Genomic DNA, 26,964 nt, shown 5'->3' on the forward strand with positions numbered 1-26,964 from the left:
TTAGCAGGTATTGGCCTGGTTAGTGCTTGGATGGGAGACCGCCTGGGAATACCAGGTGCTTTAAGCTTTAGGGTTTTCTTTCCTACTTATATAATGTACCGGCGATTAGATTGGCTGATCTTTAAATAGCTCTCTCTTTGCAGCAGTCTTTGCTTATGGCCATACCACCCTGGCTATGCCAGATCATGTCTGAGCTCGGAAGCTAAGCAGGTTTGGGCCTGGTTAGTAATTGGATGGGAGACCCCCTGGTAATACCAGTTGCTCTAAGATTTTTGTAAATTTTTCACAAATTATATAATAATCTTGAAAAAAAAAAGTCAATGCCCGATCTCTTAATCTTAGCAGGTATTGGCCTGGTTAGTGCTTGGATGGGAGACCGCCTGGGAATAACAGGTGCTTTAAGCTTTAGGGTTTTCTTTCCTACTTATATAATGTACCGGCGATTAGATTGACTGATCTTTAAATAGCTCTCTCTTTGCAGCAGTCTTCGCTTATGGCCATACCACCCTGGCTATGCCAGATCATGTCTGAGCTCGGAAGCTAAGCAGGTTTGGGCCTGGTTAGTAATTGGATGGGAGACCCCCTGGTAATACCAGTTGCTTTAAGATTTTTGTAAATTTTTCACAAATTATATAATAATCTTGAAAAAAAAAAGAGTGAATGCCCATTCTTTGAATCTTAGCAGTCATTGACCTGTGTAGTGTTTGGATGGGAGACCCCCTGGTAATACCAGGTGCTCTAATATTATTGGAAATGTATTACTTATTATATAATAATCTTAAAAAAAAAGAGCCAATGCCCGATCTCTTAATCTTAGCAGGTATTGGCCTGGTTAGTGCTTGGATGGGAGACCGCCTCGGAATACCAGGTGCTGTAAGCTTTTGGATTTTCATTCCTACTTATATAATGTATGGGCGATTTGATTGGCTGATCTTTAAATAGTCTTCTCTTTGCAGTATCCTTCGCTTGCGACCGTAACAACCTGGCTATGCCTGATCTCGTCTGCTCTCGGAAGCTAAGCAGGTTTGGTCCTGTATAATGTACCGGCGATTAGATTGGCTGATCTTTAAATAGCTCTCTCTTTGCAGCAGTCTTCGCTTATGGCCATTCCACCCTGGCTATGCCAGATCATGTCTGAGCTCGGAAACTAAGCAGGTTTCGGCCTGGTTAGTAATTGGATGGCAGACCCCCTGGTAATACCAGTTGCTTTAAGATTTTTGGAAATTTTTCACAAATTATATAATAATCTTGCAAGAAAAAAAGAAAGGAGTCAATGCCCCATATCTGAATCTTAGCAGGTATGGGCCTGGTTAGTAATTGGATGGGAGACACCCTGGTAATACCAGTTGCTTTAAGATTTTTGGAAATTTTTCACAAATTATATAATAATCTTGAAAAAAAAAAAAAAGTCAATGCCCGATCTCTGAATAATAGCAGGTTTTGCCTGGTTAGTACTTGGATGGAAGACGGCCGGGAAATACCAGTTGCTGTAATATTTTTGGCAATTTTTACTAATTACATAATAATCTTGCAACAAAAAAAAAAAAAGAGTAAATGCCCAATCTTTGAATCTTAGGAGGTATGGACCTGTTTAGTGCTTGGATGGGAGACCGCCTCGGAATACCAGTTGCTGTAATATTTTTGGAAATTTGTACTAATTATATAATTATCTTGAAACAAAAAGAGTCAATGCCCAATCTTTGAATCTTAGCAGCTATGGACCTGTTTAGTGTTTGGATGGGAGTGCTCTAATATTATTGGAAATTCATTACTAATTATATAATAATCTTTAAAAAAAAAGAGTCAATGCCCGATCTCTTAATCTTAGCAGTTATTGGCCTGGTTAGTGCTTGGATGGGAGACCGCCTGGGAATACAAGGTGCTTTAAGCTTTAGGGTTTTCTTTCCTACTTATATAATGTACCGGCGATTAGATTGGCTGATCTTTAAATAGCTCTCTCTTTGCAGCAGTCTTTGCTTATGGCCATACCACCCTGGCTATGCCAGATCATGTCTGAGCTCGGAAGCTAAGCAGGTTTGGGCCTGGTTAGTAATTGGATGGGAGACCCCCTGGTAATACCAGTTGCTCTAAGATTTGTGTAAATTTTTCACAAATTATATAATAATCTTGAAAAAAAAAAGAGTCAATGCCCATTCTTTGAATCTTAGCAGTCATGGACCTGTTTAGTGTCTGGATGGGAGACCGCCTCGGAATACCAGGTGCTCTAATATTATTGGAAATTTATTACTAATTATATAATAATCTTAAAAAAAAAAAAAAAAAAAAAAAGAGTCAATGCCCGATCTCTTAATCTTAGCAGGTATTGGCCTGGTTAGTGCTTGGATGGGAGACCGCCTGGGAATACCAGGTGCTTTAAGCTTTAGGGTTTTCTTTCCTACTTATATAATGTACCGGCGATTAGATTGACTGATCTTTAAATAGCTCTCTCTTTGCAGCAGTCTTCGCTTATGGCCATACCACCCTGGCTATGCCAGATCATGTCTGAGCTCGGAAGCTAAGCACGTTTGGGCCTGGTTAGTAATTGGATGGGAGACCCCCTGGTAATACCAGTTGCTTTAAGATTTTTGTAAATTTTTCACAAATTATATAATAATCTTGAAAAAAAAAAGAGTGAATGCCCATTCTTTGAATCTTAGCAGTCATTGACCTGTGTAGTGTTTGGATGGGAGACCCCCTGGTAATACCAGGTGCTCTAATATTATTGGAAATTTATTACTAATTATATAATAATCTTAAAAAAAAGAGCCAATGCCCGATCTCTTAATCTTAGCAGGTATTGGCCTGGTTAGTGCTTGGATGGGAGACCGCCTCGGAATACCAGGTGCTGTAAGCTTTTGGATTTTCATTCCTACTTATATAATGTATGGGCGATTTGATTGGCTGATCTTTAAATAGTCTTCTCTTTGCAGTATCCTTCGCTTGCGACCGTAACAACCTGGCTATGCCTGATCTCGTCTGCTCTCGGAAGCTAAGCAGGTTTGGTCCTGTATAATGTACCGGCGATTAGATTGGCTGATCTTTAAATAGCTCTCTCTTTGCAGCAGTCTTCGCTTATGGCCATTCCACCCTGGCTATGCCAGATCATGTCTGAGCTCGGAAACTAAGCAGGTTTCGGCCTGGTTAGTAATTGGATGGCAGACCCCCTGGTAATACCAGTTGCTTTAAGATTTTTGGAAATTTTTCACAAATTATATAATAATCTTGCAAGAAAAAAAGAAAGGAGTCAATGCCCCATATCTGAATTTTAGCAGGTATGGGCCTGGTTAGTAATTGGATGGGAGACACCCTGGTAATACCAGTTGCTTTAAGATTTTTGGAAATTTTTCACAAATTATATAATAATCTTGCAAAAAAAAAAAAAAAAAAAGAGTAAATGCCCAATCTTTGAATCTTAGAAGGTATGGACCTGTTTAGTGCTTGGATGGGAGACCGCCTCGGAATACCAGTTGCTGTAATATTTTTGGAAATTTGTACTAATTATATAATTATCTTGAAACAAAAAGAGTCAATGCCCAATCTTTGAATCTTAGCAGCTATGGACCTGTTTAGTGTTTGGATGGGAGACCGCCTCGGAAAACCAGGTGCTCTAATATTATTGGAAATTCATTACTAATTTTATAATAATCTTTAAAAAAAAAAAAGAAAAAAAAAAAAAGAGTCAATGCCCGATCTCTTAATCTTAGCAGGTATTGGCCTGGTTAGTGCTTGGATGGGAGACCGCCTGGGAATACCAGGTGCTTTAAGCTTTAGGGTTTTCTTTCCTACTTATATAATGTACCGGCGATTAGATTGGCTGATCTTTAAATAGCTCTCTCTTTGCAGCAGTCTTTGCTTATGGCCATACCACCCTGGCTATGCCAGATCATGTCTGAGCTCGGAAGCTAAGCAGGTTTGGGCCTGGTTAGTAATTGGATGGGAGACCCCCTGGTAATACCAGTTGCTCTAAGATTTTTGTAAATTTTTCACAAATTATATAATAATCTTGAAAAAAAAAAGTCAATGCCCGATCTCTTAATCTTAGCAGGTATTGGCCTGGTTAGTGCTTGGATGGGAGACCGCCTGGGAATAACAGGTGCTTTAAGCTTTAGGGTTTTCTTTCCTACTTATATAATGTACCGGCGATTAGATTGACTGATCTTTAAATAGCTCTCTCTTTGCAGCAGTCTTCGCTTATGGCCATACCACCCTGGCTATGCCAGATCATGTCTGAGCTCGGAAGCTAAGCAGGTTTGGGCCTGGTTAGTAATTGGATGGGAGACCCCCTGGTAATACCAGTTGCTTTAAGATTTTTGTAAATTTTTCACGAATTATATAATAATCTTGAAAAAAAAAAGAGTGAATGCCCATTCTTTGAATCTTAGCAGTCATTGACCTGTGTAGTGTTTGGATGGGAGACCCCCTGGTAATACCAGGTGCTCTAATATTATTGGAAATTTATTACTAATTATATAATAATCTTAAAAAAAAGAGCCAATGCCCGATCTCTTAATCTTAGCAGGTATTGGCCTGGTTAGTGCTTGGATGGGAGACCGCCTAGGAATACCAGGTGCTGTAAGCTTTTGGATTTTCATTCCTACTTATATAATGTATGGGCGATTTGATTGGCTGATCTTTAAATAGTCTTCTCTTTGCAGTATCCTTCGCTTGCGACCGTAACAACCTGGCTATGCCTGATCTCGTCTGCTCTCGGAAGCTAAGCAGGTTTGGTCCTGTATAATGTACCGGCGATTAGATTGGCTGATCTTTAAATAGCTCTCTCTTTGCAGCAGTCTTCGCTTATGGCCATTCCACCCTGGCTATGCCAGATCATGTCTGAGCTCGGAAACTAAGCAGGTTTCGGCCTGGTTAGTATTTGGATGGCAGACCCCCTGGTAATACCAGTTGCTTTAAGATTTTTGGAATTTTTTCACAAATTATATAATAATCTTGCAAGAAAAAAAGAAAGGAGTCAATGCCCCATATCTGAATCTTAGCAGGTATGGGCCTGGTTAGTAATTGGATGGGAGACACCCTGGTAATACCAGTTGCTTTAAGATTTTTGGAAATTTTTCACAAATTATATAATAATCTTGAAAAAAAAAAAAAAGTCAATGCCCGATCTCTGAATAATAGCAGGTTTTGCCTGGTTAGTACTTGGATGGAAGACGGCCGGGAAATACCAGTTGCTGTAATATTTTTGGCAATTTTTACTAATTACATAATAATCTTGCAACAAAAAAAAAAAAAGAGTAAATGCCCAATCTTTGAATCTTAGGAGGTATGGACCTGTTTAGTGCTTGGATGGGAGACCGCCTCGGAATACCAGTTGCTGTAATATTTTTGGAAATTTGTACTAATTATATAATTATCTTGAAACAAAAAGAGTCAATGCCCAATCTTTGAATCTTAGCAGCTATGGACCTGTTTAGTGTTTGGATGGGAGTGCTCTAATATTATTGGAAATTCATTACTAATTATATAATAATCTTTAAAAAAAAAGAGTCAATGCCCGATCTCTTAATCTTAGCAGTTATTGGCCTGGTTAGTGCTTGGATGGGAGACCGCCTGGGAATACAAGGTGCTTTAAGCTTTAGGGTTTTCTTTCCTACTTATATAATGTACCGGCGATTAGATTGGCTGATCTTTAAATAGCTCTCTCTTTGCAGCAGTCTTTGCTTATGGCCATACCACCCTGGCTATGCCAGATCATGTCTGAGCTCGGAAGCTAAGCAGGTTTGGGCCTGGTTAGTAATTGGATGGGAGACCCCCTGGTAATACCAGTTGCTCTAAGATTTTTGTAAATTTTTCACAAATTATATAATAATCTTGAAAAAAAAAAAAAAGTCAATGCCCGATCTCTGAATAATAGCAGGTTTTGCCTGGTTAGTACTTGGATGGAAGACGGCCGGGAAATACCAGTTGCTGTAATATTTTTGGCAATTTTTACTAATTACATAATAATCTTGCAACAAAAAAAAAAAAAGAGTAAATGCCCAATCTTTGAATCTTAGGAGGTATGGACCTGTTTAGTGCTTGGATGGGAGACCGCCTCGGAATACCAGTTGCTGTAATATTTTTGGAAATTTGTACTAATTATATAATTATCTTGAAACAAAAAGAGTCAATGCCCAATCTTTGAATCTTAGCAGCTATGGACCTGTTTAGTGTTTGGATGGGAGTGCTCTAATATTATTGGAAATTCATTACTAATTATATAATAATCTTTAAAAAAAAAGAGTCAATGCCCGATCTCTTAATCTTAGCAGTTATTGGCCTGGTTAGTGCTTGGATGGGAGACCGCCTGGGAATACAAGGTGCTTTAAGCTTTAGGGTTTTCTTTCCTACTTATATAATGTACCGGCGATTAGATTGGCTGATCTTTAAATAGCTCTCTCTTTGCAGCAGTCTTTGCTTATGGCCATACCACCCTGGCTATGCCAGATCATGTCTGAGCTCGGAAGCTAAGCAGGTTTGGGCCTGGTTAGTAATTGGATGGGAGACCCCCTGGTAATACCAGTTGCTCTAAGATTTGTGTAAATTTTTCACAAATTATATAATAATCTTGAAAAAAAAAAGAGTCAATGCCCATTCTTTGAATCTTAGCAGTCATGGACCTGTTTAGTGTCTGGATGGGAGACCGCCTCGGAATACCAGGTGCTCTAATATTATTGGAAATTTATTACTAATTATATAATAATCTTAAAAAAAAAAAAAAAAAAAAAAAGAGTCAATGCCCGATCTCTTAATCTTAGCAGGTATTGGCCTGGTTAGTGCTTGGATGGGAGACCGCCTGGGAATACCAGGTGCTTTAAGCTTTAGGGTTTTCTTTCCTACTTATATAATGTACCGGCGATTAGATTGACTGATCTTTAAATAGCTCTCTCTTTGCAGCAGTCTTCGCTTATGGCCATACCACCCTGGCTATGCCAGATCATGTCTGAGCTCGGAAGCTAAGCACGTTTGGGCCTGGTTAGTAATTGGATGGGAGACCCCCTGGTAATACCAGTTGCTTTAAGATTTTTGTAAATTTTTCACAAATTATATAATAATCTTGAAAAAAAAAAGAGTGAATGCCCATTCTTTGAATCTTAGCAGTCATTGACCTGTGTAGTGTTTGGATGGGAGACCCCCTGGTAATACCAGGTGCTCTAATATTATTGGAAATTTATTACTAATTATATAATAATCTTAAAAAAAAGAGCCAATGCCCGATCTCTTAATCTTAGCAGGTATTGGCCTGGTTAGTGCTTGGATGGGAGACCGCCTCGGAATACCAGGTGCTGTAAGCTTTTGGATTTTCATTCCTACTTATATAATGTATGGGCGATTTGATTGGCTGATCTTTAAATAGTCTTCTCTTTGCAGTATCCTTCGCTTGCGACCGTAACAACCTGGCTATGCCTGATCTCGTCTGCTCTCGGAAGCTAAGCAGGTTTGGTCCTGTATAATGTACCGGCGATTAGATTGGCTGATCTTTAAATAGCTCTCTCTTTGCAGCAGTCTTCGCTTATGGCCATTCCACCCTGGCTATGCCAGATCATGTCTGAGCTCGGAAACTAAGCAGGTTTCGGCCTGGTTAGTAATTGGATGGCAGACCCCCTGGTAATACCAGTTGCTTTAAGATTTTTGGAAATTTTTCACAAATTATATAATAATCTTGCAAGAAAAAAAGAAAGGAGTCAATGCCCCATATCTGAATCTTAGCAGGTATGGGCCTGGTTAGTAATTGGATGGGAGACACCCTGGTAATACCAGTTGCTTTAAGATTTTTGGAAATTTTTCACAAATTATATAATAATCTTGCAAAAAAAAAAAAAAAAGAGTAAATGCCCAATCTTTGAATCTTAGAAGGTATGGACCTGTTTAGTGCTTGGATGGGAGACCGCCTCGGAATACCAGTTGCTGTAATATTTTTGGAAATTTGTACTAATTATATAATTATCTTGAAACAAAAAGAGTCAATGCCCAATCTTTGAATCTTAGCAGCTATGGACCTGTTTAGTGTTTGGATGGGAGACCGCCTCGGAAAACCAGGTGCTCTAATATTATTGGAAATTCATTACTAATTATATAATAATCTTTAAAAAAAAAAAAAAAAAAAAAAAAAAGAGTCAATGCCCGATCTCTTAATCTTAGCAGGTATTGGCCTGGTTAGTGCTTGGATGGGAGACCGCCTGGGAATACCAGGTGCTTTAAGCTTTAGGGTTTTCTTTCCTACTTATATAATGTACCGGCGATTAGATTGGCTGATCTTTAAATAGCTCTCTCTTTGCAGCAGTCTTTGCTTATGGCCATACCACCCTGGCTATGCCAGATCATGTCTGAGCTCGGAAGCTAAGCAGGTTTGGGCCTTGTTAGTAATTGGATGGGAGACCCCCTGGTAATACCAGTTGCTCTAAGATTTTTGTAAATTTTTCACAAATTATATAATAATCTTGAAAAAAAAAAGTCAATGCCCGATCTCTTAATCTTAGCAGGTATTGGCCTGGTTAGTGCTTGGATGGGAGACCGCCTGGGAATAACAGGTGCTTTAAGCTTTAGGGTTTTCTTTCCTACTTATATAATGTACCGGCGATTAGATTGACTGATCTTTAAATAGCTCTCTCTTTGCAGCAGTCTTCGCTTATGGCCATACCACCCTGGCTATGCCAGATCATGTCTGAGCTCGGAAGCTAAGCAGGTTTGGGCCTGGTTAGTAATTGGATGGGAGACCCCCTGGTAATACCAGTTGCTTTAAGATTTTTGTAAATTTTTCACAAATTATATAATAATCTTGAAAAAAAAAAGAGTGAATGCCCATTCTTTGAATCTTAGCAGTCATTGACCTGTGTAGTGTTTGGATGGGAGACCCCCTGGTAATACCAGGTGCTCTAATATTATTGGAAATGTATTACTTATTATATAATAATCTTAAAAAAAAAGAGCCAATGCCCGATCTCTTAATCTTAGCAGGTATTGGCCTGGTTAGTGCTTGGATGGGAGACCGCCTCGGAATACCAGGTGCTGTAAGCTTTTGGATTTTCATTCCTACTTATATAATGTATGGGCGATTTGATTGGCTGATCTTTAAATAGTCTTCTCTTTGCAGTATCCTTCGCTTGCGACCGTAACAACCTGGCTATGCCTGATCTCGTCTGCTCTCGGAAGCTAAGCAGGTTTGGTCCTGTATAATGTACCGGCGATTAGATTGGCTGATCTTTAAATAGCTCTCTCTTTGCAGCAGTCTTCGCTTATGGCCATTCCACCCTGGCTATGCCAGATCATGTCTGAGCTCGGAAACTAAGCAGGTTTCGGCCTGGTTAGTAATTGGATGGCAGACCCCCTGGTAATACCAGTTGCTTTAAGATTTTTGGAAATTTTTCACAAATTATATAATAATCTTGCAAGAAAAAAAGAAAGGAGTCAATGCCCCATATCTGAATCTTAGCAGGTATGGGCCTGGTTAGTAATTGGATGGGAGACACCCTGGTAATACCAGTTGCTTTAAGATTTTTGGAAATTTTTCACAAATTATATAATAATCTTGAAAAAAAAAAAAAAGTCAATGCCCGATCTCTGAATAATAGCAGGTTTTGCCTGGTTAGTACTTGGATGGAAGACGGCCGGGAAATACCAGTTGCTGTAATATTTTTGGCAATTTTTACTAATTACATAATAATCTTGCAACAAAAAAAAAAAAAGAGTAAATGCCCAATCTTTGAATCTTAGGAGGTATGGACCTGTTTAGTGCTTGGATGGGAGACCGCCTCGGAATACCAGTTGCTGTAATATTTTTGGAAATTTGTACTAATTATATAATTATCTTGAAACAAAAAGAGTCAATGCCCAATCTTTGAATCTTAGCAGCTATGGACCTGTTTAGTGTTTGGATGGGAGTGCTCTAATATTATTGGAAATTCATTACTAATTATATAATAATCTTTAAAAAAAAAGAGTCAATGCCCGATCTCTTAATCTTAGCAGTTATTGGCCTGGTTAGTGCTTGGATGGGAGACCGCCTGGGAATACAAGGTGCTTTAAGCTTTAGGGTTTTCTTTCCTACTTATATAATGTACCGGCGATTAGATTGGCTGATCTTTAAATAGCTCTCTCTTTGCAGCAGTCTTTGCTTATGGCCATACCACCCTGGCTATGCCAGATCATGTCTGAGCTCGGAAGCTAAGCAGGTTTGGGCCTGGTTAGTAATTGGATGGGAGACCCCCTGGTAATACCAGTTGCTCTAAGATTTGTGTAAATTTTTCACAAATTATATAATAATCTTGAAAAAAAAAAGAGTCAATGCCCATTCTTTGAATCTTAGCAGTCATGGACCTGTTTAGTGTCTGGATGGGAGACCGCCTCGGAATACCAGGTGCTCTAATATTATTGGAAATTTATTACTAATTATATAATAATCTTAAAAAAAAAAAAAAAAAAAAAAAGAGTCAATGCCCGATCTCTTAATCTTAGCAGGTATTGGCCTGGTTAGTGCTTGGATGGGAGACCGCCTGGGAATACCAGGTGCTTTAAGCTTTAGGGTTTTCTTTCCTACTTATATAATGTACCGGCGATTAGATTGACTGATCTTTAAATAGCTCTCTCTTTGCAGCAGTCTTCGCTTATGGCCATACCACCCTGGCTATGCCAGATCATGTCTGAGCTCGGAAGCTAAGCACGTTTGGGCCTGGTTAGTAATTGGATGGGAGACCCCCTGGTAATACCAGTTGCTTTAAGATTTTTGTAAATTTTTCACAAATTATATAATAATCTTGAAAAAAAAAGAGTGAATGCCCATTCTTTGAATCTTAGCAGTCATTGACCTGTGTAGTGTTTGGATGGGAGACCCCCTGGTAATACCAGGTGCTCTAATATTATTGGAAATTTATTACTAATTATATAATAATCTTAAAAAAAAGAGCCAATGCCCGATCTCTTAATCTTAGCAGGTATTGGCCTGGTTAGTGCTTGGATGGGAGACCGCCTCGGAATACCAGGTGCTGTAAGCTTTTGGATTTTCATTCCTACTTATATAATGTATGGGCGATTTGATTGGCTGATCTTTAAATAGTCTTCTCTTTGCAGTATCCTTCGCTTGCGACCGTAACAACCTGGCTATGCCTGATCTCGTCTGCTCTCGGAAGCTAAGCAGGTTTGGTCCTGTATAATGTACCGGCGATTAGATTGGCTGATCTTTAAATAGCTCTCTCTTTGCAGCAGTCTTCGCTTATGGCCATTCCACCCTGGCTATGCCAGATCATGTCTGAGCTCGGAAACTAAGCAGGTTTCGGCCTGGTTAGTAATTGGATGGCAGACCCCCTGGTAATACCAGTTGCTTTAAGATTTTTGGAAATTTTTCACAAATTATATAATAATCTTGCAAGAAAAAAAGAAAGGAGTCAATGCCCCATATCTGAATCTTAGCAGGTATGGGCCTGGTTAGTAATTGGATGGGAGACACCCTGGTAATACCAGTTGCTTTAAGATTTTTGGAAATTTTTCACAAATTATATAATAATCTTGCAAAAAAAAAAAAAAAAGAGTAAATGCCCAATCTTTGAATCTTAGAAGGTATGGACCTGTTTAGTGCTTGGATGGGAGACCGCCTCGGAATACCAGTTGCTGTAATATTTTTGGAAATTTGTACTAATTATATAATTATCTTGAAACAAAAAGAGTCAATGCCCAATCTTTGAATCTTAGCAGCTATGGACCTGTTTAGTGTTTGGATGGGAGACCGCCTCGGAAAACCAGGTGCTCTAATATTATTGGAAATTCATTACTAATTATATAATAATCTTTAAAAAAAAAAAAAAAAAAAAAAAAAAGAGTCAATGCCCGATCTCTTAATCTTAGCAGGTATTGGCCTGGTTAGTGCTTGGATGGGAGACCGCCTGGGAATACCAGGTGCTTTAAGCTTTAGGGTTTTCTTTCCTACTTATATAATGTACCGGCGATTAGATTGGCTGATCTTTAAATAGCTCTCTCTTTGCAGCAGTCTTTGCTTATGGCCATACCACCCTGGCTATGCCAGATCATGTCTGAGCTCGGAAGCTAAGCAGGTTTGGGCCTTGTTAGTAATTGGATGGGAGACCCCCTGGTAATACCAGTTGCTCTAAGATTTTTGTAAATTTTTCACAAATTATATAATAATCTTGAAAAAAAAAAGTCAATGCCCGATCTCTTAATCTTAGCAGGTATTGGCCTGGTTAGTGCTTGGATGGGAGACCGCCTGGGAATAACAGGTGCTTTAAGCTTTAGGGTTTTCTTTCCTACTTATATAATGTACCGGCGATTAGATTGACTGATCTTTAAATAGCTCTCTCTTTGCAGCAGTCTTCGCTTATGGCCATACCACCCTGGCTATGCCAGATCATGTCTGAGCTCGGAAGCTAAGCAGGTTTGGGCCTGGTTAGTAATTGGATGGGAGACCCCCTGGTAATACCAGTTGCTTTAAGATTTTTGTAAATTTTTCACAAATTATATAATAATCTTGAAAAAAAAAAGAGTGAATGCCCATTCTTTGAATCTTAGCAGTCATTGACCTGTGTAGTGTTTGGATGGGAGACCCCCTGGTAATACCAGGTGCTCTAATATTATTGGAAATGTATTACTTATTATATAATAATCTTAAAAAAAAAGAGCCAATGCCCGATCTCTTAATCTTAGCAGGTATTGGCCTGGTTAGTGCTTGGATGGGAGACCGCCTCGGAATACCAGGTGCTGTAAGCTTTTGGATTTTCATTCCTACTTATATAATGTATGGGCGATTTGATTGGCTGATCTTTAAATAGTCTTCTCTTTGCAGTATCCTTCGCTTGCGACCGTAACAACCTGGCTATGCCTGATCTCGTCTGCTCTCGGAAGCTAAGCAGGTTTGGTCCTGTATAATGTACCGGCGATTAGATTGGCTGATCTTTAAATAGCTCTCTCTTTGCAGCAGTCTTCGCTTATGGCCATTCCACCCTGGCTATGCCAGATCATGTCTGAGCTCGGAAACTAAGCAGGTTTCGGCCTGGTTAGTAATTGGATGGCAGACCCCCTGGTAATACCAGTTGCTTTAAGATTTTTGGAAATTTTTCACAAATTATATAATAATCTTGCAAGAAAAAAAGAAAGGAGTCAATGCCCCATATCTGAATCTTAGCAGGTATGGGCCTGGTTAGTAATTGGATGGGAGACACCCTGGTAATACCAGTTGCTTTAAGATTTTTGGAAATTTTTCACAAATTATATAATAATCTTGAAAAAAAAAAAAAAGTCAATGCCCGATCTCTGAATAATAGCAGGTTTTGCCTGGTTAGTACTTGGATGGAAGACGGCCGGGAAATACCAGTTGCTGTAATATTTTTGGCAATTTTTACTAATTACATAATAATCTTGCAACAAAAAAAAAAAAGAGTAAATGCCCAATCTTTGAATCTTAGGAGGTATGGACCTGTTTAGTGCTTGGATGGGAGACCGCCTCGGAATACCAGTTGCTGTAATATTTTTGGAAATTTGTACTAATTATATAATTATCTTGAAACAAAAAGAGTCAATGCCCAATCTTTGAATCTTAGCAGCTATGGACCTGTTTAGTGTTTGGATGGGAGTGCTCTAATATTATTGGAAATTCATTACTAATTATATAATAATCTTTAAAAAAAAAGAGTCAATGCCCGATCTCTTAATCTTAGCAGTTATTGGCCTGGTTAGTGCTTGGATGGGAGACCGCCTGGGAATACAAGGTGCTTTAAGCTTTAGGGTTTTCTTTCCTACTTATATAATGTACCGGCGATTAGATTGGCTGATCTTTAAATAGCTCTCTCTTTGCAGCAGTCTTTGCTTATGGCCATACCACCCTGGCTATGCCAGATCATGTCTGAGCTCGGAAGCTAAGCAGGTTTGGGCCTGGTTAGTAATTGGATGGGAGACCCCCTGGTAATACCAGTTGCTCTAAGATTTGTGTAAATTTTTCACAAATTATATAATAATCTTGAAAAAAAAAAGAGTCAATGCCCATTCTTTGAATCTTAGCAGTCATGGACCTGTTTAGTGTCTGGATGGGAGACCGCCTCGGAATACCAGGTGCTCTAATATTATTGGAAATTTATTACTAATTATATAATAATCTTAAAAAAAAAAAAAAAAAAAAAAAAGAGTCAATGCCCGATCTCTTAATCTTAGCAGGTATTGGCCTGGTTAGTGCTTGGATGGGAGACCGCCTGGGAATACCAGGTGCTTTAAGCTTTAGGGTTTTCTTTCCTACTTATATAATGTACCGGCGATTAGATTGACTGATCTTTAAATAGCTCTCTCTTTGCAGCAGTCTTCGCTTATGGCCATACCACCCTGGCTATGCCAGATCATGTCTGAGCTCGGAAGCTAAGCACGTTTGGGCCTGGTTAGTAATTGGATGGGAGACCCCCTGGTAATACCAGTTGCTTTAAGATTTTTGTAAATTTTTCACAAATTATATAATAATCTTGAAAAAAAAAGAGTGAATGCCCATTCTTTGAATCTTAGCAGTCATTGACCTGTGTAGTGTTTGGATGGGAGACCCCCTGGTAATACCAGGTGCTCTAATATTATTGGAAATTTATTACTAATTATATAATAATCTTAAAAAAAAGAGCCAATGCCCGATCTCTTAATCTTAGCAGGTATTGGCCTGGTTAGTGCTTGGATGGGAGACCGCCTCGGAATACCAGGTGCTGTAAGCTTTTGGATTTTCATTCCTACTTATATAATGTATGGGCGATTTGATTGGCTGATCTTTAAATAGTCTTCTCTTTGCAGTATCCTTCGCTTGCGACCGTAACAACCTGGCTATGCCTGATCTCGTCTGCTCTCGGAAGCTAAGCAGGTTTGGTCCTGTATAATGTACCGGCGATTAGATTGGCTGATCTTTAAATAGCTCTCTCTTTGCAGCAGTCTTCGCTTATGGCCATTCCACCCTGGCTATGCCAGATCATGTCTGAGCTCGGAAACTAAGCAGGTTTCGGCCTGGTTAGTAATTGGATGGCAGACCCCCTGGTAATACCAGTTGCTTTAAGATTTTTGGAAATTTTTCACAAATTATATAATAATCTTGCAAGAAAAAAAGAAAGGAGTCAATGCCCCATATCTGAATTTTAGCAGGTATGGGCCTGGTTAGTAATTGGATGGGAGACACCCTGGTAATACCAGTTGCTTTAAGATTTTTGGAAATTTTTCACAAATTATATAATAATCTTGCAAAAAAAAAAAAAAAAAGAGTAAATGCCCAATCTTTGAATCTTAGAAGGTATGGACCTGTTTAGTGCTTGGATGGGAGACCGCCTCGGAATACCAGTTGCTGTAATATTTTTGGAAATTTGTACTAATTATATAATTATCTTGAAACAAAAAGAGTCAATGCCCAATCTTTGAATCTTAGCAGCTATGGACCTGTTTAGTGTTTGGATGGGAGACCGCCTCGGAAAACCAGGTGCTCTAATATTATTGGAAATTCATTACTAATTTTATAATAATCTTTAAAAAAAAAAAAAAAAAAAAAAAAAGAGTCAATGCCCGATCTCTTAATCTTAGCAGGTATTGGCCTGGTTAGTGCTTGGATGGGAGACCGCCTGGGAATACCAGGTGCTTTAAGCTTTAGGGTTTTCTTTCCTACTTATATAATGTACCGGCGATTAGATTGGCTGATCTTTAAATAGCTCTCTCTTTGCAGCAGTCTTTGCTTATGGCCATACCACCCTGGCTATGCCAGATCATGTCTGAGCTCGGAAGCTAAGCAGGTTTGGGCCTGGTTAGTAATTGGATGGGAGACCCCCTGGTAATACCAGTTGCTCTAAGATTTTTGTAAATTTTTCACAAATTATATAATAATCTTGAAAAAAAAAAGTCAATGCCCGATCTCTTAATCTTAGCAGGTATTGGCCTGGTTAGTGCTTGGATGGGAGACCGCCTGGGAATAACAGGTGCTTTAAGCTTTAGGGTTTTCTTTCCTACTTATATAATGTACCGGCGATTAGATTGACTGATCTTTAAATAGCTCTCTCTTTGCAGCAGTCTTCGCTTATGGCCATACCACCCTGGCTATGCCAGATCATGTCTGAGCTCGGAAGCTAAGCAGGTTTGGGCCTGGTTAGTAATTGGATGGGAGACCCCCTGGTAATACCAGTTGCTTTAAGATTTTTGTAAATTTTTCACGAATTATATAATAATCTTGAAAAAAAAAAGAGTGAATGCCCATTCTTTGAATCTTAGCAGTCATTGACCTGTGTAGTGTTTGGATGGGAGACCCCCTGGTAATACCAGGTGCTCTAATATTATTGGAAATTTATTACTAATTATATAATAATCTTAAAAAAAAAGAGCCAATGCCCGATCTCTTAATCTTAGCAGGTATTGGCCTGGTTAGTGCTTGGATGGGAGACCGCCTCGGAATACCAGGTGCTGTAAGCTTTTGGATTTTCATTCCTACTTATATAATGTATGGGCGATTTGATTGGCTGATCTTTAAATAGTCTTCTCTTTGCAGTATCCTTCGCTTGCGACCGTAACAACCTGGCTATGCCTGATCTCGTCTGCTCTCGGAAGCTAAGCAGGTTTGGTCCTGTATAATGTACCGGCGATTAGATTGGCTGATCTTTAAATAGCTCTCTCTTTGCAGCAGTCTTCGCTTATGGCCATTCCACCCTGGCTATGCCAGATCATGTCTGAGCTCGGAAACTAAGCAGGTTTCGGCCTGGTTAGTAATTGGATGGCAGACCCCCTGGTAATACCAGTTGCTTTAAGATTTTTGGAATTTTTTCACAAATTATATAATAATCTTGCAAGAAAAAAAGAAAGGAGTCAATGCCCCATATCTGAATCTTAGCAGGTATGGGCCTGGTTAGTAATTGGATGGGAGACACCCTGGTAATACCAGTTGCTTTAAGATTTTTGGAAATTTTTCACAAATTATATAATAATCTTGAAAAAAAAAAAAAAGTCAATGCCCGATCTCTGAATAATAGCAGGTTTTGCCTGGTTAGTACTTGGATGGAAGACGGCCGGGAAATACCAGTTGCTGTAATATTTTTGGCAATTTTTACTAATTACATAATAATCTTGCAACAAAAAAAAAAAAAAGAGTAAATGCCCAATCTTTGAATCTTAGGAGGTATGGACCTGTTTAGTGCTTGGATGGGAGACCGCCTCGGAATACCAGTTGCTGTAATATTTTTGGAAATTTGTACTAATTATATAATTATCTTGAAACAAAAAGAGTCAATGCCCAATCTTTGAATCTTAGCAGCTATGGACCTGTTTAGTGTTTGGATGGGAGTGCTCTAATATTATTGGAAATTCATTACTAATTATATAATAATCTTTAAAAAAAAAGAGTCAATGCCCGATCTCTTAATCTTAGCAGTTATTGGCCTGGTTAGTGCTTGGATGGGAGACCGCCTGGGAATACAAGGTGCTTTAAGCTTTAGGGTTTTCTTTCCTACTTATATAATGTACCGGCGATTAGATTGGCTGATCTTTAAATAGCTCTCTCTTTGCAGCAGTCTTTGCTTATGGCCATACCACCCTGGCTATGCCAGATCATGTCTGAGCTCGGAAGCTAAGCAGGTTTGGGCCTGGTTAGTAATTGGATGGGAGACCCCCTGGTAATACCAGTTGCTCTAAGATTTTTGTAAATTTTTCACAAATTATATAATAATCTTGAAAAAAAAAAAAAAGTCAATGCCCGATCTCTGAATAATAGCAGGTTTTGCCTGGTTAGTACTTGGATGGAAGACGGCCGGGAAATACCAGTTGCTGTAATATTTTTGGCAATTTTTACTAATTACATAATAATCTTGCAACAAAAAAAAAAAAAGAGTAAATGCCCAATCTTTGAATCTTAGGAGGTATGGACCTGTTTAGTGCTTGGATGGGAGACCGCCTCGGAATACCAGTTGCTGTAATATTTTTGGAAATTTGTACTAATTATATAATTATCTTGAAACAAAAAGAGTCAATGCCCAATCTTTGAATCTTAGCAGCTATGGACCTGTTTAGTGTTTGGATGGGAGTGCTCTAATATTATTGGAAATTCATTACTAATTATATAATAATCTTTAAAAAAAAAGAGTCAATGCCCGATCTCTTAATCTTAGCAGTTATTGGCCTGGTTAGTGCTTGGATGGGAGACCGCCTGGGAATACAAGGTGCTTTAAGCTTTAGGGTTTTCTTTCCTACTTATATAATGTACCGGCGATTAGATTGGCTGATCTTTAAATAGCTCTCTCTTTGCAGCAGTCTTTGCTTATGGCCATACCACCCTGGCTATGCCAGATCATGTCTGAGCTCGGAAGCTAAGCAGGTTTGGGCCTGGTTAGTAATTGGATGGGAGACCCCCTGGTAATACCAGTTGCTCTAAGATTTTTGTAAATTTTTCACAAATTATATAATAATCTTGAAAAAAAAAAAAAAGTCAATGCCCGATCTCTGAATAATAGCAGGTTTTGCCTGGTTAGTACTTGGATGGAAGACGGCCGGGAAATACCAGTTGCTGTAATATTTTTGGCAATTTTTACTAATTACATAATAATCTTGCAACAAAAAAAAAAAAAGAGTAAATGCCCAATCTTTGAATCTTAGGAGGTATGGACCTGTTTAGTGCTTGGATGGGAGACCGCCTCGGAATACCAGTTGCTGTAATATTTTTGGAAATTTGTACTAATTATATAATTATCTTGAAACAAAAAGAGTCAATGCCCAATCTTTGAATCTTAGCAGCTATGGACCTGTTTAGTGTTTGGATGGGAGTGCTCTAATATTATTGGAAATTCATTACTAATTATATAATAATCTTTAAAAAAAAAGAGTCAATGCCCATTCTTTGAATCTTAGCAGTCATGGACCTGTTTAGTGTCTGGATGGGAGACCGCCTCGGAATACCAGGTGCTCTAATATTATTGGAAATTTATTACTAATTATATAATAATCTTAAAAAAAAAAAAAAAAAAAAAAAAGAGTCAATGCCCGATCTCTTAATCTTAGCAGGTATTGGCCTGGTTAGTGCTTGGATGGGAGACCGCCTGGGAATACCAGGTGCTTTAAGCTTTAGGGTTTTCTTTCCTACTTATATAATGTACCGGCGATTAGATTGACTGATCTTTAAATAGCTCTCTCTTTGCAGCAGTCTTCGCTTATGGCCATACCACCCTGGCTATGCCAGATCATGTCTGAGCTCGGAAGCTAAGCACGTTTGGGCCTGGTTAGTAATTGGATGGGAGACCCCCTGGTAATACCAGTTGCTTTAAGATTTTTGTAAATTTTTCACAAATTATATAATAATCTTGAAAAAAAAAAGAGTGAATGCCCATTCTTTGAATCTTAGCAGTCATTGACCTGTGTAGTGTTTGGATGGGAGACCCCCTGGTAATACCAGGTGCTCTAATATTATTGGAAATTTATTACTAATTATATAATAATCTTAAAAAAAAGAGCCAATGCCCGATCTCTTAATCTTAGCAGGTATTGGCCTGGTTAGTGCTTGGATGGGAGACCGCCTCGGAATACCAGGTGCTGTAAGCTTTTGGATTTTCATTCCTACTTATATAATGTATGGGCGATTTGATTGGCTGATCTTTAAATAGTCTTCTCTTTGCAGTATCCTTCGCTTGCGACCGTAACAACCTGGCTATGCCTGATCTCGTCTGCTCTCGGAAGCTAAGCAGGTTTGGTCCTGTATAATGTACCGGCGATTAGATTGGCTGATCTTTAAATAGCTCTCTCTTTGCAGCAGTCTTCGCTTATGGCCATTCCACCCTGGCTATGCCAGATCATGTCTGAGCTCGGAAACTAAGCAGGTTTCGGCCTGGTTAGTAATTGGATGGCAGACCCCCTGGTAATACCAGTTGCTTTAAGATTTTTGGAAATTTTTCACAAATTATATAATAATCTTGCAAGAAAAAAAGAAAGGAGTCAATGCCCCATATCTGAATCTTAGCAGGTATGGGCCTGGTTAGTAATTGGATGGGAGACACCCTGGTAATACCAGTTGCTTTAAGATTTTTGGAAATTTTTCACAAATTATATAATAATCTTGCAAAAAAAAAAAAAAAAAGAGTAAATGCCCAATCTTTGAATCTTAGAAGGTATGGACCTGTTTAGTGCTTGGATGGGAGACCGCCTCGGAATACCAGTTGCTGTAATATTTTTGGAAATTTGTACTAATTATATCATTATCTTGAAACAAAAAGAGTCAATGCCCGATCTCTTAATCTTAGCAGGTATTGGCCTGGTTAGTGCTTGGATGGGAGACCGCCTGGGAATACCAGGTGCTTTAAGCTTTAGGGTTTTCTTTCCTACTTATATAATGTACCGGCGATTAGATTGGCTGATCTTTAAATAGCTCTCTCTTTGCAGCAGTCTTCGCTTATGGCCATACCACCCTGGCTATGCCAGATCATGTCTGAGCTCGGAAGCTAAGCAGGTTTGGGCCTGGTTAGTAATTGGATGGGAGACCCCCTGGTAATACCAGTTGCTCTAAGATTTTTGTAAATTTTTCACAAATTATATAATAATCTTGAAAAAAAAAAGTCAATGCCCGATCTCTTAATCTTAGCAGGTATTGGCCTGGTTAGTGCTTGGATGGGAGACCGCCTGGGAATAACAGGTGCTTTAAGCTTTAGGGTTTTCTTTCCTACTTATATAATGTACCGGCGATTAGATTGACTGATCTTTAAATAGCTCTCTCTTTGCAGCAGTCTTCGCTTATGGCCATACCACCCTGGCTATGCCAGATCATGTCTGAGCTCGGAAGCTAAGCAGGTTTGGGCCTGGTTAGTAATTGGATGGGAGACCCCCTGGTAATACCAGTTGCTTTAAGATTTTTGTAAATTTTTCACGAATTATATAATAATCTTGAAAAAAAAAAGAGTGAATGCCCATTCTTTGAATCTTAGCAGTCATTGACCTGTGTAGTGTTTGGATGGGAGACCCCCTGGTAATACCAGGTGCTCTAATATTATTGGAAATTTATTACTAATTATATAATAATCTTAAAAAAAAAGAGCCAATGCCCGATCTCTTAATCTTAGCAGGTATTGGCCTGGTTAGTGCTTGGATGGGAGACCGCCTCGGAATACCAGGTGCTGTAAGCTTTTGGATTTTCATTCCTACTTATATAATGTATGGGCGATTTGATTGGCTGATCTTTAAATAGTCTTCTCTTTGCAGTATCCTTCGCTTGCGACCGTAACAACCTGGCTATGCCTGATCTCGTCTGCTCTCGGAAGCTAAGCAGGTTTGGTCCTGTATAATGTACCGGCGATTAGATTGGCTGATCTTTAAATAGCTCTCTCTTTGCAGCAGTCTTCGCTTATGGCCATTCCACCCTGGCTATGCCAGATCATGTCTGAGCTCGGAAACTAAGCAGGTTTCGGCCTGGTTAGTAATTGGATGGCAGACCCCCTGGTAATACCAGTTGCTTTAAGATTTTTGGAATTTTTTCACAAATTATATAATAATCTTGCAAGAAAAAAAGAAAGGAGTCAATGCCCCATATCTGAATCTTAGCAGGTATGGGCCTGGTTAGTAATTGGATGGGAGACACCCTGGTAATACCAGTTGCTTTAAGATTTTTGGAAATTTTTCACAAATTATATAATAATCTTGAAAAAAAAAAAAAAAGTCAATGCCCGATCTCTGAATAATAGCAGGTTTTGCCTGGTTAGTACTTGGATGGAAGACGGCCGGGAAATACCAGTTGCTGTAATATTTTTGGCAATTTTTACTAATTACATAATAATCTTGCAACAAAAAAAAAAAAAAGAGTAAATGCCCAATCTTTGAATCTTAGGAGGTATGGACCTGTTTAGTGCTTGGATGGGAGACCGCCTCGGAATACCAGTTGCTGTAATATTTTTGGAAATTTGTACTAATTATATAATTATCTTGAAACAAAAAGAGTCAATGCCCAATCTTTGAATCTTAGCAGCTATGGACCTGTTTAGTGTTTGGATGGGAGTGCTCTAATATTATTGGAAATTCATTACTAATTATATAATAATCTTTAAAAAAAAAGAGTCAATGCCCGATCTCTTAATCTTAGCAGTTATTGGCCTGGTTAGTGCTTGGATGGGAGACCGCCTGGGAATACAAGGTGCTTTAAGCTTTAGGGTTTTCTTTCCTACTTATATAATGTACCGGCGATTAGATTGGCTGATCTTTAAATAGCTCTCTCTTTGCAGCAGTCTTTGCTTATGGCCATACCACCCTGGCTATGCCAGATCATGTCTGAGCTCGGAAGCTAAGCAGGTTTGGGCCTGGTTAGTAATTGGATGGGAGACCCCCTGGTAATACCAGTTGCTCTAAGATTTTTGTAAATTTTTCACAAATTATATAATAATCTTGAAAAAAAAAAGAGTCAATGCCCATTCTTTGAATCTTAGCAGTCATGGACCTGTTTAGTGTCTGGATGGGAGACCGCCTCGGAATACCAGGTGCTCTAATATTATTGGAAATTTATTACTAATTATATAATAATCTTAAAAAAAAAAAAAAAAAAAAGAGTCAATGCCCGATCTCTTAATCTTAGCAGGTATTGGCCTGGTTAGTGCTTGGATGGGAGACCGCCTGGGAATACCAGGTGCTTTAAGCTTTAGGGTTTTCTTTCCTACTTATATAATGTACCGGCGATTAGATTGACTGATCTTTAAATAGCTCTCTCTTTGCAGCAGTCTTCGCTTATGGCCATACCACCCTGGCTATGCCAGATCATGTCTGAGCTCGGAAGCTAAGCAGGTTTGGGCCTGGTTAGTAATTGGATGGGAGACCCCCTGGTAATACCAGTTGCTTTAAGATTTTTGTAAATTTTTCACAAATTATATAATAATCTTGAAAAAAAAAAGAGTGAATGCCCATTCTTTGAATCTTAGCAGTCATTGACCTGTGTAGTGTTTGGATGGGAGACCCCCTGGTAATACCAGGTGCTCTAATATTATTGGAAATTTATTACTAATTATATAATAATCTTAAAAAAAAGAGCCAATGCCCGATCTCTTAATCTTAGCAGGTATTGGCCTGGTTAGTGCTTGGATGGGAGACCGCCTCGGAATACCAGGTGCTGTAAGCTTTTGGATTTTCATTCCTACTTATATAATGTATGGGCGATTTGATTGGCTGATCTTTAAATAGTCTTCTCTTTGCAGTATCCTTCGCTTGCGACCGTAACAACCTGGCTATGCCTGATCTCGTCTGCTCTCGGAAGCTAAGCAGGTTTGGTCCTGTATAATGTACCGGCGATTAGATTGGCTGATCTTTAAATAGCTCTCTCTTTGCAGCAGTCTTCGCTTATGGCCATTCCACCCTGGCTATGCCAGATCATGTCTGAGCTCGGAAACTAAGCAGGTTTCGGCCTGGTTAGTAATTGGATGGCAGACCCCCTGGTAATACCAGTTGCTTTAAGATTTTTGGAAATTTTTCACAAATTATATAATAATCTTGCAAGAAAAAAAGAAAGGAGTCAATGCCCCATATCTGAATCTTAGCAGGTATGGGCCTGGTTAGTAATTGGATGGGAGACACCCTGGTAATACCAGTTGCTTTAAGATTTTTGGAAATTTTTCACAAATTATATAATAATCTTGCAAAAAAAAAAAAAAAAAGAGTAAATGCCCAATCTTTGAATCTTAGAAGGTATGGACCTGTTTAGTGCTTGGATGGGAGACCGCCTCGGAATACCAGTTGCTGTAATATTTTTGGAAATTTGTACTAATTATATAATAATCTTGAAAAAAAAAACAGTCAATGCCCATTCTTTGAATCTTAGCAGTCATGGACCTGTTTAGTGTCTGGATGGGAGACCGCCTCGGAATACCAGGTGCTCTAATATTATTGGAAATTTATTACTAATTATATAATAATCTTAAAAAAAAAAAAAAAAAAAAAAAGAGTCAATGCCTGATCTCTTAATCTTAGCAGGTATTGGCCTGGTTAGTGCTTGGATGGGAGACCGCCTGGGAATACCAGGTGCTTTAAGCTTTAGGGTTTTCTTTCCTACTTATATAATGTACCGGCGATTAGATTGACTGATCTTTAAATAGCTCTCTCTTTGCAGCAGTCTTCGCTTATGGCCATACCACCCTGGCTATGCCAGATCATGTCTGAGCTCGGAAGCTAAGCAGGTTTGGGCCTGGTTAGTAATTGGATGGGAGACCCCCTGGTAATACCAGTTGCTTTAAGATTTTTGTAAATTTTTCACAAATTATATAATAATCTTGAAAAAAAAAAAGAGTGAATGCCCATTCTTTGAATCTTAGCAGTCATTGACCTGTGTAGTGTTTGGATGGGAGACCCCCTGGTAATACCAGGTGCTCTAATATTATTGGAAATGTATTACTAATTATATAATAATCTTAAAAAAAAAGAGCCAATGCCCGATCTCTTAATCTTAGCAGGTATTGGCCTGGTTAGTGCTTGGATGGGAGACCGCCTCGGAATACCAGGTGCTGTAAGCTTTTGGATTTTCATTCCTACTTATATAATGTATGGGCGATTTGATTGGCTGATCTTTAAATAGTCTTCTCTTTGCAGTATCCTTCGCTTGCGACCGTAACAACCTGGCTATGCCTGATCTCGTCTGCTCTCGGAAGCTAAGCAGGTTTGGTCCTGTATAATGTACCGGCGATTAGATTGGCTGATCTTTAAATAGCTCTCTCTTTGCAGCAGTCTTCGCTTATGGCCATTCCACCCTGGCTATGCCAGATCATGTCTGAGCTCGGAAACTAAGCAGGTTTCGGCCTGGTTAGTAATTGGATGGCAGACCCCCTGGTAATACCAGTTGCTTTAAGATTTTTGGAAATTTTTCACAAATTATATAATAATCTTGCAAGAAAAAAAGAAAGGAGTCAATGCCCCATATCTGAATCTTAGCAGGTATGGGCCTGGTTAGTAATTGGATGGGAGACACCCTGGTAATACCAGTTGCTTTAAGATTTTTGGAAATTTTTCACAAATTATATAATAATCTTGAAAAAAAAAAAAAGTCAATGCCCGATCTCTGAATAATAGCAGGTTTTGCCTGGTTAGTACTTGGATGGAAGACAGCCGGGAAATACCAGTTGCTGTAATATTTTTGGCAATTTTTACTAATTACATAATAATCTTGAAAAAAAAAAAAAAAAAAAAGAGTAAATGCCCAATCTTTGAATCTTAGGAGGTATGGACCTGTTTAGTGCTTGGATGGGAGACCGCCTCGGAATACCAGTTGCTGTAATATTTTTGGAAATTTGTACTAATTATATAATTATCTTGAAACAAAAAGAGTCAATGCCCAATCTTTGAATCTTAGCAGCTATCGACCTGTTTAGTGTTTGGATGGGAGACCGCCTCGGAAAACCAGGTGCTCTAATATTATTGGAAATTTATTATTAATTATATAATAATCTTTAAAAAAAAAAAAAAAAAAAAAAGAGTCAATGCCCGATCTCTTAATCTTAGCAGGTATTGGCCTGGTTAGTGCTTGGATGGGAGACCGCCTGGGAATACCAGGTGCTTTAAGCTTTAGGGTTTTCTTTCCTACTTATATAATGTACCGGCGATTAGATTGGCTGATCTTTAAATAGCTCTCTCTTTGCAGCAGTCTTCGCTTATGGCCATACCACCCTGGCTATGCCAGATCATGTCTGAGCTCGGAAGCTAAGCAGGTTTGGGCCTGGTTAGTAATTGGATGGGAGACCCCCTGGTAATACCAGTTGCTTTAAGATTTTTGTAAATTTTTCACAAATTATATAATAATCTTGAAAAAAAAAAAAGAGTCAATGCCCATTCTTTGAATCTTAGCAGTCATGGACCTGTTTAGTGTCTGGATGGGAGACCGCCTCGGAATACCAGGTGCTCTAATATTATTGGAAATTTATTACTAATTATATAATAATCTTAAAAAAAAAAAAAAAAAAAAAAAAGAGTCAATGCCTGATCTCTTAATCTTAGCAGGTATTGGCCTGGTTAGTGCTTGGATGGGAGACCGCCTGGGAATACCAGGTGCTTTAAGCTTTAGGGTTTTCTTTCCTACTTATATAATGTACCGGCGATTAGATTGACTGATCTTTAAATAGCTCTCTCTTTGCAGCAGTCTTCGCTTATGGCCATACCACCCTGGCTATGCCAGATCATGTCTGAGCTCGGAAGCTAAGCAGGTTTGGGCCTGGTTAGTAATTGGATGGGAGACCCCCTGGTAATACCAGTTGCTTTAAGATTTTTGTAAATTATTCACAAATTATATAATAATCTTGAAAAAAAAAAAGAGTGAATGCCCATTCTTTGAATCTTAGCAGTCATTGACCTGTGTAGTGTTTGGATGGGAGACCCCCTGGTAATACCAGGTACTCTAATATTATTGGAAATGTATTACTAATTATATAATAATCTTAAAAAAAAAGAGCCAATGCCCGATCTCTTAATCTTAGCAGGTAATGGCCTGGTTAGTGCTTGGATGGGAGACCGCCTCGGAATACCAGGTGCTGTAAGCTTTTGGATTTTCATTCCTACTTATATAATGTATGGGCGATTTGATTGGCTGATCTTTAAATAGTCTTCTCTTTGCAGTATCCTTCGCTTGCGACCGTAACAACCTGGCTATGCCTGATCTCGTCTGCTCTCGGAAGCTAAGCAGGTTTGGTCCTGTATAATGTACCGGCGATTAGATTGGCTGATCTTTAAATAGCTCTCTCTTTGCAGCAGTCTTCGCTTATGGCCATTCCACCCTGGCTATGCCAGATCATGTCTGAGCTCGGAAACTAAGCAGGTTTCGGCCTGGTTAGTAATTGGATGGCAGACCCCCTGGTAATACCAGTTGCTTTAAGATTTTTGGAAATTTTTCACAAATTATATAATAATCTTGCAAGAAAAAAAGAAAGGAGTCAATGCCCCATATCTGAATCTTAGCAGGTATGGGCCTGGTTAGTAATTGGATGGGAGACACCCTGGTAATACCAGTTGCTTTAAGATTTTTGGAAATTTTTCACAAATTATATAATAATC

General features: G+C 38.9%; 29 pseudogenes; all 29 read left to right on the top strand.

Moving 5' to 3' along the window:
* Positions 1 to 151: 151 nt before the first annotated feature.
* On the top strand, positions 152 to 270 carry LOC127959756 (uncharacterized; annotated as a pseudogene).
* Positions 271 to 489: 219 nt separating this feature from the next.
* LOC127957659 (uncharacterized) lies at positions 490 to 608 on the top strand (annotated as a pseudogene).
* Positions 609 to 1,975: 1,367 nt separating this feature from the next.
* On the top strand, positions 1,976 to 2,094 carry LOC127959762 (uncharacterized; annotated as a pseudogene).
* A 370-nt stretch (positions 2,095 to 2,464) lies between these two features.
* Positions 2,465 to 2,583, top strand: LOC127962674 (uncharacterized; annotated as a pseudogene).
* A 1,268-nt stretch (positions 2,584 to 3,851) lies between these two features.
* LOC127959766 (uncharacterized) lies at positions 3,852 to 3,970 on the top strand (annotated as a pseudogene).
* Positions 3,971 to 4,189: 219 nt separating this feature from the next.
* LOC127957665 (uncharacterized) lies at positions 4,190 to 4,308 on the top strand (annotated as a pseudogene).
* A 1,366-nt stretch (positions 4,309 to 5,674) lies between these two features.
* On the top strand, positions 5,675 to 5,793 carry LOC127959770 (uncharacterized; annotated as a pseudogene).
* A 617-nt stretch (positions 5,794 to 6,410) lies between these two features.
* LOC127959777 (uncharacterized) lies at positions 6,411 to 6,529 on the top strand (annotated as a pseudogene).
* A 370-nt stretch (positions 6,530 to 6,899) lies between these two features.
* LOC127962681 (uncharacterized) lies at positions 6,900 to 7,018 on the top strand (annotated as a pseudogene).
* A 1,265-nt stretch (positions 7,019 to 8,283) lies between these two features.
* LOC127963984 (uncharacterized) lies at positions 8,284 to 8,402 on the top strand (annotated as a pseudogene).
* A 219-nt stretch (positions 8,403 to 8,621) lies between these two features.
* Positions 8,622 to 8,740, top strand: LOC127957669 (uncharacterized; annotated as a pseudogene).
* Positions 8,741 to 10,107: 1,367 nt separating this feature from the next.
* LOC127959788 (uncharacterized) lies at positions 10,108 to 10,226 on the top strand (annotated as a pseudogene).
* Positions 10,227 to 10,596: 370 nt separating this feature from the next.
* Positions 10,597 to 10,715, top strand: LOC127962685 (uncharacterized; annotated as a pseudogene).
* Positions 10,716 to 11,979: 1,264 nt separating this feature from the next.
* Positions 11,980 to 12,098, top strand: LOC127963985 (uncharacterized; annotated as a pseudogene).
* Positions 12,099 to 12,317: 219 nt separating this feature from the next.
* LOC127957673 (uncharacterized) lies at positions 12,318 to 12,436 on the top strand (annotated as a pseudogene).
* Positions 12,437 to 13,802: 1,366 nt separating this feature from the next.
* On the top strand, positions 13,803 to 13,921 carry LOC127959794 (uncharacterized; annotated as a pseudogene).
* Positions 13,922 to 14,292: 371 nt separating this feature from the next.
* Positions 14,293 to 14,411, top strand: LOC127962692 (uncharacterized; annotated as a pseudogene).
* A 1,264-nt stretch (positions 14,412 to 15,675) lies between these two features.
* On the top strand, positions 15,676 to 15,794 carry LOC127959800 (uncharacterized; annotated as a pseudogene).
* Positions 15,795 to 16,013: 219 nt separating this feature from the next.
* Positions 16,014 to 16,132, top strand: LOC127957679 (uncharacterized; annotated as a pseudogene).
* A 1,368-nt stretch (positions 16,133 to 17,500) lies between these two features.
* Positions 17,501 to 17,619, top strand: LOC127959802 (uncharacterized; annotated as a pseudogene).
* A 617-nt stretch (positions 17,620 to 18,236) lies between these two features.
* On the top strand, positions 18,237 to 18,355 carry LOC127959806 (uncharacterized; annotated as a pseudogene).
* Positions 18,356 to 19,122: 767 nt separating this feature from the next.
* Positions 19,123 to 19,241, top strand: LOC127962696 (uncharacterized; annotated as a pseudogene).
* Positions 19,242 to 20,354: 1,113 nt separating this feature from the next.
* Positions 20,355 to 20,473, top strand: LOC127959816 (uncharacterized; annotated as a pseudogene).
* A 219-nt stretch (positions 20,474 to 20,692) lies between these two features.
* Positions 20,693 to 20,811, top strand: LOC127957687 (uncharacterized; annotated as a pseudogene).
* Positions 20,812 to 22,180: 1,369 nt separating this feature from the next.
* On the top strand, positions 22,181 to 22,299 carry LOC127959821 (uncharacterized; annotated as a pseudogene).
* A 367-nt stretch (positions 22,300 to 22,666) lies between these two features.
* On the top strand, positions 22,667 to 22,785 carry LOC127957692 (uncharacterized; annotated as a pseudogene).
* Positions 22,786 to 24,048: 1,263 nt separating this feature from the next.
* Positions 24,049 to 24,167, top strand: LOC127957697 (uncharacterized; annotated as a pseudogene).
* A 1,402-nt stretch (positions 24,168 to 25,569) lies between these two features.
* Positions 25,570 to 25,688, top strand: LOC127957709 (uncharacterized; annotated as a pseudogene).
* A 373-nt stretch (positions 25,689 to 26,061) lies between these two features.
* Positions 26,062 to 26,180, top strand: LOC127957714 (uncharacterized; annotated as a pseudogene).
* The last annotated feature ends 784 nt before the right edge of the window (positions 26,181 to 26,964 follow it).

Source organism: Carassius gibelio, chromosome A3 (assembly GCF_023724105.1).
Source record: "Carassius gibelio isolate Cgi1373 ecotype wild population from Czech Republic chromosome A3, carGib1.2-hapl.c, whole genome shotgun sequence".
Classification (NCBI taxonomy): domain Eukaryota; kingdom Metazoa; phylum Chordata; class Actinopteri; order Cypriniformes; family Cyprinidae; genus Carassius; species Carassius gibelio.